Below are 11,254 nucleotides of genomic sequence, written 5' to 3'. Positions count from 1 at the left end.
AGCCACAATGGCTAAAAATTGTCAAATCTTAAACTAATACCAGAGCTATTAATCAAGAAGTTGGCAGTTCCAACCTATCAACATTAATATGGGAGAAATATGGGGCAGTTTGCTTCTATAAATATTTGCTAATCTTGGAAACCCTGTGGGCAAGTCTACTGTCTTTAGTGTTAAGGAGTTTATCTTTCCAATTAAAGGCACAAAATTAGAATTCACCAGTTGCTCCAAAGGAAAAAGATGAGTAATTTCCCATTTGAAATTAATTTCCTCTGGAAACATGCTGAGGGTCTGCTATAGGCCAGTTCAGACTCAATAGTACACAAAAATGAGTCAGAATGGATTGTATCACCTTGGCTTGGCTACTGTCCAATATTAAGGTCTTTAACTGAAACTAGCTTATTCTATGCACTTGTGATGAGGTAGATTCTAGATACTTTGCAGCACTGTGGCTTAAAATTTGGGTTATTTCATTAGATTCTAAACTAAAAATATTCCTAATATTTATGCTTTAGTTTTCTTATAGGTGCAATGATATATAGAATATTAGGTCAACTTTGTTAGTCACAAAGCATCTAAAGTGTATACTTGATTGAATTTTCAATTGTCATTCAGCTATTTCAACAAGCCAGGAGTTATCCCACACAACCCCCCCTCCCCCCACCCCCCCCCCACACACTGGATACTCACATTTCCTGTTAACCTGTAATTAAATATAATATACACATATGTTGTAATTATACATGACATACATATTATAGACTATGTTGCTGTTGTTGTTTATGTTCCATCGAGTTGCCTACAAGTCATAGTGACTCTATGTACAACAGCTGTAAACCCTACTGTATCCTGTGCCAATCTTACTGTCTCCAACACACCTATCCCTATTACCCAGTGACTGAATCAATCCATTTCATCAAGGGTCTTCCTCTTCTGTACTGTCCCTCCACTGTCCCAAGCATGCCATGCCTCTCCAAGGACTGATCCCACCTTGCAACATGTCCAAAGTACGTCAGATGTACCTTCAGAATCTTTGCCTGCAAGGAGCAGCCTGGCTTCACCCTCTCGAGGATGAACTTGTTTTTTCTACTAGAAGTCCATGATAATACTCTTCTCCAGTAGCACAGCTCAAAGGCATGCACTCTTCTTCTGTCATCCCTAGTCATTGTCCAGATTTCTGATGCATCTCCAGACTAACATTGTTGCTCTTCAGTACTTTGGAGAGATCTCTGACAGAAGACTTTACAATACATCTTTTAATTTCCTGACTGCTTAATTTCTAAGATTGCTGATTGTAGAGCAAAGTGAACACAATCTCTTCACCATCCATCATGATGCTGCCAATCAGCCCATTGGTGACAATCTTTGTTTTCTTGATGTTGAGCTTCAATCCTTATTGAAGGCTGAAGTCCTTGGCCTTCTGCAGCAAGCATTTCAGGTTCTTCTCAGTTTCAGAAGCAGGATTGTGTAATCTTTATAACACAAATTGTTGATAAGTCTACCTCCAATCCTCATGACACACCTCTCCTCAGATCCCAGCCTACCCTATAATCTGTTCCACATGTAGATTGAAAAGATATGGAGATATATCACATTGGTGACACACACCCTTTCCAATTTTGAACCATGTAGTATTTCTTTGCTCTGTTCTGATGACTGCCTCCTGGTCCACATATAGGTTTCACATAAGCACAATCAAATGTTCTGGGATTCCCATTCTTCTTAGAATCAGCCACAGTTTGTTGTGATCTATACCGTCAAATGCCTTGTTAAAGGAACACCAACAAGCATTCCTCTATTATTCTTTGCTTTCAGCCAAGATCCATCTGACATTAGCTATAATACCCTAGTGCCATGGCTTCTTTTAAATTCAGCCTGAATTTTAGGCAGTTCTCTGTTGATGTGCTGTTCCAGTCATTTTTATATAATGTTGTTGTTGTTATGAGAGGTTGAGTCGCTTGTGACTCATAGCAACCCTGTGTACAAGAGCCCTAAATCCTGCTCTATCCTGTGCCAACCTCACTGTCTCTGACACACTCACTCCCACCACCCCAATCACAGAATCGATCCATCTCATCGAGAGTCTTCTTCTCCTGTGCCGTCCTTCCACTCTCCCAAACATGATATCACTCTCTAAGTCCCTCCTTGCAACATGCCCAAAGTATGTCAGACAAAGCTTCAGAATCCTTGACTCCAAGGAGCATTACAGCTTCACCCTCTCCAGAACCAACCTGTTTGTTCTCCTAGCAGTTCATGGTATATTCAACACTCTTCCTAGCACCACAGCTTAAAGGCATCAATTCTCTTTCCCTAGTTACTCTCCAACTCTCCAATGCATAGCATGTAATTGCGAATATGATAGCCTAGATCAGGGACAATTTAGTCTCCAGCTTGACGTTGTTGCTCTTGAGAGGTCCCTGACAGCTGACTTCCCCAATGCAATTTGTCTCTTAATTTCCTGGCTGCTGGTACCAAAAGTGTTGATTGTGGAGCCAAATTATACATTATGCTATGCATATTTCTAATTGCAAATTCAAACTATCTACTTGAGCTATATGAGTAATAGCTCTTATTCCATCCTTAGTTGCGTTGGAATTGAAGTAGAATTGTTTACTAAATGTGTGTGGCAAAATTTTTTAAAGGAATGAATCTATTATTTGTGTTTTATTCAATGCTGATAGCTTTTATTTTAGCTTGAGGATCACATAAGTATTTTTCAGCTCATTTAAGCAATAACAGAGTATGTTCTTCCCCCAGAGTAACAGTGTGAACTGGGTGTAGTCATATTAAAATATGTACAGCACCATCTTTTGATGGTGATCCCTGAGAAAAATCATTGTAATCACTGATATATGTCGTGGTAGCTTTTGTAAGCCTTTAGAAAAACCATGACAATTTCAGAAAAAGATTAGCATTTTCTCCAGTCATCCTGTCAATTGGTTTTTTGGTTGTTGTTTTTGGATAAAACCAGCTGCATGATGATCACTGAAATGTCAGGGAGAAAAAATTTTCCCCCACAGGACAGAGAGGGAAAAAGTCCTTGGAAACAAAACTCACAGAGAGATTAAAAAAAAATAAAAAAGGTTAAAGAAGTTTTGCTTAATGACCACAGTTAATGTGCATTTGTGGTCATGAGAATTCTGAACACTCTGAAAGGTTACCTCAGTGGTGCCTATGCTGCTGTAGTGTGTATTTATAGAACACAATAGGCAATAGCCATTTGGTTTAAAAATAAAGATAATAGGTGTAAATAACTTTTATATATGTAAAACTAGAGACAAATAATGCATCTTATATTGGCATTAGTCTTCTGGATTCCAAAATTGAAGATGGGACTGGATAATTTTAATTTTTTTCCAGGAGTGTAAGTGAATTTTTATTGGGAAGGGAAGTTGTCAACTTAAACAGCAGCAAATGAAGAGTGAATAGGAAACTCCCTTTTATCACAAATATACACAACCTCCCTAATATATTATCTAGGAGGCACTTTAATGTGTGACCCCAATGACCCCCAAGCCAGAAATGTTGAATATCTTTCCAATCAATCTAGTACTTCTTGGTTCCCACTGAAAAGGAATACATTACAAGCATGAAAAATTGCTTACTGAAAGGAAGCCCCAAACAAAAGTAAGGGAAGGAATGTTAGAAATTAAGAAGTTATGCAGAATGCTCTTTTAATTGTAATTAACTACATTTTCATATCTTCACAGTAATACAAAACACAGTCACTTGTAGAACTGGTTCAAATTACTTAAATACCAGATACATTTTAGTCTTCTACATAAGTGCTTGGAAGTTACTTATGTTTATATGAAATGAAGCTATTAATACTTTTCTACAGCAGTAACTGCACACCAGGAAGGCCAAGACAAACACATATCAAGGAATGGAGTTTTCCCAAAGCTGCAGTGTGAAAAGTCTATAAACAGTTTATTCCGTACACATGAATGGGTTTCATTGCTATAGGAAATCCAAGCGGAAGAAGGAAGGGAGATGTGTAAAAAGGTTTCTTGAGGGGGAGAAGGATGACACCCTGTGAGCATTTAGTTTTCTGCCCCTTCTGCTGCATCACATTCTTCTCCTGCACTGTCTGATGTCCATAATGTTAAGTAGTCCATCTCAGGAACAGGTTTGAGACTTTGAACACTAGTGAGCGAAGGCCAGATGAGTTGTGGGAGGATATCAAGGGTATCATCCAGGAAGAGTGCAAACGGTCATTGCAAAGACAGAAGAGGAAGCAAAGACCAAAATGGAGGTCAGAAGAGACTCTGAAAATTGCACTGGAGGGCAGAGAAGCCAAAGCACAAGGAAAGATTCAAGATACTAAGGAGTTGAAGAGAAGATTTCAAAAGGCCGCACGGGATGACAAAGCAAAATATTACAATGAAATGTGCAAGGAGTTGGAGTCAGAATATCAAAAGGGCTGAACTCGCTCAGCATATCTTAAGCTCAAGGAACTGAAGAACAAATTCAAACCTCGAGTTGCTATAATCAAAGATGCTTTCGGCAGAATGTTAAATGATCCAGGAGGTATTAAAAGAAGATGGAAAGAATATGCTGAGTCACTGTATCGAAAGGAATTGGAAGACACAGAAGAATTTCATGAAACAACATATGAGCAAGAGCCTATGGTGATGAAAGAAGAAGTTCAGGCTGCTTTGAAGGAAATGGCAAAAAATAAGGCTCCAGGAATAGATGGTATACCAATTGACATATTTCAGTTAACAGACGTTGCCCTGGATGTGCTCACCAAGTTGTGTCAAGAAATCTGGAGAACAACCACTTGGCCAACTGACTGGAAGAGATCTATATTTGTTCCCATCCCAAAGAAAGGTGACCCAGCAGAATGTGGAAACTACAGAACAATCTCACTGATTTCACATGCAAGCAAGATTTTACTGAAGATTATCCAAAAATGACTGGAGCAGCGCATCAACGGAGAACTACCAGAAGTCCAGGCTGGGTTTAGAAGGGGTCGTGGTACTAGGGATATTGTAGCTGATGTTAGATGGATCTTAGCTGAAAGCAGGGAATACCAGAGGAATGTCTATCTGTGTTTCATTGACTATGCAAAGGCATTTGACTGTGTAGATAGTAACAAACTATGGCTGACTCTGAGAAGAATGGGAATCCCAGAACACTTGATCGTTCTAATGCGAAACTTATACTTGGACCAGGAGGCAGTCGTCAGAACAGAGCAAGGGAACAACACTGCATGGTTCAAAATTGGGAAGGGCGTACGCCAGGGATGCATCCTATCTCCATACCTTTTCAACCTATATGCAGAACAGATTATCTGTGAGGCTGGGCTCTATGAGGAGAAATGTGGGGTCAGGATTGGTGGACGATTTATCAACAATCTGCGTTATGTGGATGACACAACCCTGCTTGCTGAAACTGAAGAGGACCTGAAGCGCCTGCTGCAGAGGGTCAAGGACTGCAGCCTACAATATGGATTGAGGCTCAATGTCAAGAAGACACAGATTCTCACCACTGGACCAATTGGCAGCATCAGGATGGATGGTGAAGAGATTGAGATTGTACACAGCTTTAGTTTGCTTGGCTCCATAGTCAACAGTCTTGGCACCAGCAGCCAGGAAATTAAAGGGTGCATTGCCATGGGAAAGTCTGCTGCTAGGGACCTCTCCAAAGTAGTGAAGAACAATGGTTTCTCTCTGGAGACTAAGGTGCATCTGATACAGGTCATGGTCTTTGCAATCACTTGTTATACATCAGAGAATTGGACAATGACCAAGGAGGATAGAAAGAGAATTGATGCCTTTGAGCTGTGGTGCTGGAGAGGAGTGTTGACAATATCATGGACTGCTAGGAAAACAAACAGATTTGTCCTGGAAAGGGTTAAACTGGGTGGCTCCTTGGAGGCAAGGATTCTGAGGCTCCGTCTAACATACTTTGTACATGTTGTGAGGAGAGAACGGTCCTTAGAGAGGGACATCATACTTGGGAGGGTGGATGGACAGCGCAGGAGGGGAAGGCCCTCTATGAGGTGGATTGGTTCAGTGACTGGGATAATCGGGATGGGAGTGTCAGAGACAGTGCGATTGGCACAGGACAGAGCCGAGTTTAGGGCTGTTGTGCACAGGGTCGCTATGAGTCGCAAGCTACTCGACAGCACATAACAACAAGAAGCAACTGCATGATAAGATGTTGTCTTTGTATGAATCTTCATTCAGTGTATCAAGTTCTGCAATGGCCTCACCAAAAGCCGTTTTAGCCAGTGTACAGGCAAGCTCTGGGTTATTAAGGATCTCATTGTAAAATACAGAGAAGTTTAGAGGCAGGCCCAGGCAGATAGGATGTGTGGGTTGCATCTCCTTTTTTGATTGTATCAAATGCCTCTTGGTAAGCTCCTTGGGAATTATCTATCGTTTGTTTTCGATCATCACCACATGCTACTTCAGCGAGATACCGGAAATAATATCCCTTCATTTTCAGATAGAATACTTTACTCTCTGGATTAGTTGCATTGGCTATTAAATACTTATCCAATAATTCCAGGACGGTGGTGCAGATGGACGTCAGCTCAGACTCCATTTTCTCCCGATAGTCCTTAATCAGCTGCAACTTCTTGTCGGAGGTGTCGGTTTTCTGCTCGATGCTCGAGATGACCCTCCAGGCGGCCCGGAGGCCCCCCAACCACGTTCTTGTTGGCCACCGACACCAGGCTGGACAGCTAGGCCCCTGCTCTGTCATGGCCTTCATGCAGGTGGCCACGTCGTCGTCGTCGTAGTCGGCCAGCTTCGCTTTCTGAATCAACTCCGTCTTCTCCATGGTGGGCTGGCTGTGTGGGGAGCTAGGGGAGGTGGGCGTCGGCGGTGGTGGTGCTCCGGGACGGGGAGGGGGAGAGGCGGCAAGAAGCAGGCCGGATCAGGACGAGAGCCCTCCTGGAAAGCCTTCACCGTTTCTGCAGCCGCGAAGAGTCCCACCACTTTGATCTGCTTTTAGCTTTAGAGAAGCACCCTCAGGTTTCAGCCTACCCCTGAGCCAAAGGGAGGACCGGGACTGGATAATTTTTAATAACCCGTTTTTGGGTGAGAAAATACCTGATTTGGTATTAGTAAGCTCTCATGATGATTAACATCTTAATCATATTAAGCAAAACTATAAATCAGTGGATGTCAAATTCTCATGTTATTGCTATTGACATTAAAAATAAATTTCCTTTCTTTTTTATTTCCTTTTTCTTTTCATAGATGGGAGCTAACTAACTGGTGGGGAGGGGTGGACAGGGAGAAAAGTGCGGCAATGAATGAATGGAAATCCAAAACCTCTGTAAATGTCTATTAAAATTAATTTTTAAAAATTCCCTTTCATGTTAAGGTGTGGAGAGGAAAATGGGTGTGATCACCTCAGTAATTATGAAGATCATAGAGTTTCTCTTCATGGGCTGGTAGAAAATGGTGGGAACAGTAAAATTAAGGAAGATTGTGTTGTTGATGTGTATGGTAGTGTCAAAACTGACCAATAGCTGACCCTAAAGAGGGTTTTCAGAAGCAGTTTGTTACATGGGGAGAGATTCCCCATCCTTCTCCAGTGGAGCAGCTGGTGGTCTCAGACCTCATAGCTTCTTGTCACTGACCCAGAGCTGATTCTCCAATGGGTTTTCAGAAGCAGTTAATCACACAAGAGGAAATCTTTCTCCCATGGAGCAGCTGGTGGTCTTTGGGATTGCAGTGCAGTTTCTTACCACTAGACAGTATGTCCTTTTATTTTTATGAAAGGTAAATCTGAACTTTTATAAATTTTTGTGATAAGTTTGAAAACTATTGTCATTTAAAATATCTTTTTTTTAAAATTGATATAGGTATCAGACTTGCATAGACATCTGTGCCATATAATCCTTGTGGTGATTCAGCACTCAGGTAATAATCTAAAGGTTGGCAATTTGAAACTGCCTAGTTTCTCCACAGAAGAAAAATTCAATAAGCTGTTTCCACAAAGATTACAACCAAGAAAATACTATGGAGCAGTTCTATTCGGTCACATGGAGTCATTCATTATGAGTAAAAAATTGATACAATGGTGTCTTTTTTCCCTAATAATTTATTTACAAAATCTGAATACATTGTTTCCAAGAACAAATTCTTTCAGTTTCTCTCATCCCCCCAACCTATCAAATTGCACAATCCATGATTAATCCCAGCCTCTTCCTGCATGCCCTCATCTCTCTGCTTCCAACCTCTCCACTTCTCTTGGATCCTTATACTCATTCTACAATAATGGTTTTATACAATATTTATCCTTATGGGACTGAGTTAGTTCACTCAACATAATGCTTCAAGTTCCTCCCAAACTAGGTAATAATTTACAAAATCATTGCTCCTGCATACTGCATAGTATTCCATTGTGTGACTGTACCATAATTTCTCATTCCATTTGTTTGTGGTTGGACATTTGGGCTGTTTCTCTGTTCTTATGATGGTTAATAATGTTTCTATGAACATATATCTTATTGATAAGGAATTGCGTTGCCAACCCAAAGGTACTTGGTTTGAATCCACCAGCTGTTCTGCTAAGAAAGATGAGCAATATCCTGTCATATAATTTACTGTTTCAGAAAACCTGCTGGTTGGTCAGCCATGCCTTGGTTCTGACTTGATGGTACACAAAACAACATTAACAATAACATATAAACAAATATACAAGGTTGTATTTCTATTAAAAGAAATAGTAAATAATTTGAAATAAAATTTTACATCTCCAAAATGTGGTTATAGAACTGAAGAGCTGACTCATAGCTGATCCTACAACATGTGTTTAGATGGAGGAACTGGTGGATTAAAACTGTCTGCCTTTGAGTTGACAGAACAACTCCCTTTCCACTAGGTCAGAAGAGCTCAAAGACACAACAGGATTATATAAATATGTGTATATTAGAATGAAATGTGCAAGGAGCTGCATTCAGAATATGAGCTGAAGAAACTACAGAACAAATTCAAGCCTCAACCTGAAATACTTAAGGATTCTTTGTACAGAATATTAAATCATCTAGAAAGCAATAAAATAAGATAAAAAGAGTATACAGAGTCATTGTACCAAAAGGAATTGGCGGAGACAGAATTTCATAAAACGACGTATGAGGAAGAGCCTGTGGTGATAAAGGAGGAAGTTCAAGCTACTCTGAAAGCATTGGCAAAAAACAAGACCTCAGGAATTGAAGGCATACCATTTGATATATTTCAACAAACAGATGCTGTCCTGGATGTGCTCACTAAGTTGTGCAAAGAAATCTGGAGGACAACCACCTAGCCAACTGACTGGAAGAGATCTATATTTGTTCCCATTCCACAGAAAGGTGATCTGACAGAGTGCAGGAATTATCTAACAATATTACTAATGTCACAAGAAAGATTCTGCTGAACATTGTCCAAAAACTACTGGACATCAACAGAGAACTGACGGAAGCTCAGGCTGGCTTTAGGAAAGAAATATTTTAGCTAATGTCAGATGGATCCTGGCTGAAAGCAATGAGTATTAGAGGAATGTCTGTCTATCTGTGTTTCATTGACTATGCAAAGACATCTGACTGTATAGATCACAATAACTATAGCTTACTCTGAGAAGAATGGGAATCACAGAACACTTGATTGTGCTTATGTGAAACCTATACGTGGACCAGGAGGCAGTCATCAGAACAGAACAAGGAAATAATATATAGTTCAAAATTGGGAAAGGTGTGTGGCACGGATGTGTCCTATCTCCCTATCTTTTCAGTCTGTATGCAGAACAGATTATAGGGGAGGCTGTGAGAAGTATGGCATCAGAATTGGAGGTAGACTCATCAGTAATCTGCGTTATGAAGATGACACAACCCTGCTTGCTGAAACTGAGAAGAACCTGAAACGCTTGCTGCAGAAGGTCAAGGACTTCAGCCTTCAATAAGGATTGAAGCTCAACATCAAGAAAACAAAGATTATCACTACTGGGCCAATTGGCAGCATCATGATGGATGGTGAAGAGATTGAGACTGTTGACAGCTTCACTTTGCTTGGCTCTACAATCAGCAATCTTGGTACCAGCAGGCAGGATATTAAAAGACAAATTGCATTGGGAAAGTCTTCTCTCAGAGACATCTCCAAAGTAATGAAGAGCAGCAACGTCTTAGTCTGGAGACTAAGGTGCGCCTGATACATGTCATGGTCTTTGCAATCACTTACTATGCATCAGAGAGCTAGACAATGATTAGGGATGATAGAAGGAGAATTGATGCCTTTGAGCCTCATGTGTTGGAGAAAAATATTGAATATATCCTGGATTTCTAAGAAAATAAACAGGTTTGTCCTAGAGAGAGTGAAGCTGGTCTGCTCCTTAGAGGCAAGGATTCTGAAGCTTTTTCTGACATACTTTGGACAGGTTGCAAGGAGGGACCAGTCCTTGGAGAGGGATGTCATGCTTGGGAGGGTGAAGAGACAGCGCAGGAGAGGAAGACTGTCATTGACATTGATTGACACAGTGACTGGGATAAGGGGTGTAGGTGTGTTAGAGACAATAAGATTGTCACAGCATAGTGGAAGGATTAAGGCTATTGTACATAGGGTCACTGTAAGTCACAGGCACAACAACTATCTACCTATTCATACATACATATATTTATTTAGAGAGATATGGATCTATAGATGTGTGTGTGTGCTTTTTTCAGTAGTTTTCTCCCAGTTTGGAAAGTATTTCATTATTGACAAAGATCAGAAATAAAAAAAAGAAATACTGCTTTTAAAAGAGAAGAAATTAGTGATCCCTCAGATCAATAATTTCAGATAAAAAGAAGAAACATGTAATATCCTACACGCATGAGAATAATTGCTCCTAGGGCTGAGTCTCATGCTCTTGAGCAGTGGTATTACTGGCATACTGACATTCAATAAATATTATTTCTTCATCAGAAATCTTTATTGGGTGTCTTGTTTTTCATTCTTTGTGACCCTAAGTTCAAGATAAGATCCTAGTATCTTTCATTTTATCAATAAATACACTCCAAAATAGTAAATGTGATAATTGATGATCTCACACTGAGAACATACATATACCTCCAAAAATGCTATTTTTTTAAATAAATAAGCCCAGCCCCCCGCCCCGTTTTCTGGAACCCTTTAAAAATTTTCCTATAGTTGTTTATGAACCATATTTTATGGAAAAAGTGCAAATTCTTATCATCTTGCTTTAGAATCTATTTCAATTGCCACATTTGATTCTGAAGGACTGTAGATTAATATACAAAACAAGAAATAAAGGCAAACTC

At 40.1% G+C, this 11,254-nt stretch overlaps 1 pseudogene; it reads right to left on the bottom strand.

Moving 5' to 3' along the window:
• Positions 1 to 4,040: 4,040 nt before the first annotated feature.
• On the bottom strand, positions 4,041 to 6,789 carry LOC102853758 (annotated as a pseudogene).
• Between the last annotated feature and the right edge of the window lie 4,465 nt (positions 6,790 to 11,254).

Source organism: Elephantulus edwardii, unplaced genomic scaffold (genome assembly GCF_000299155.1).
Source record: "Elephantulus edwardii isolate Elephantulus edwardi_28Jun2011 unplaced genomic scaffold, EleEdw1.0 scaffold00112, whole genome shotgun sequence".
In the NCBI taxonomy this organism is placed as follows: domain Eukaryota; kingdom Metazoa; phylum Chordata; class Mammalia; order Macroscelidea; family Macroscelididae; genus Elephantulus; species Elephantulus edwardii.
This window is presented reverse-complemented; position numbering and strand designations above follow the sequence as displayed.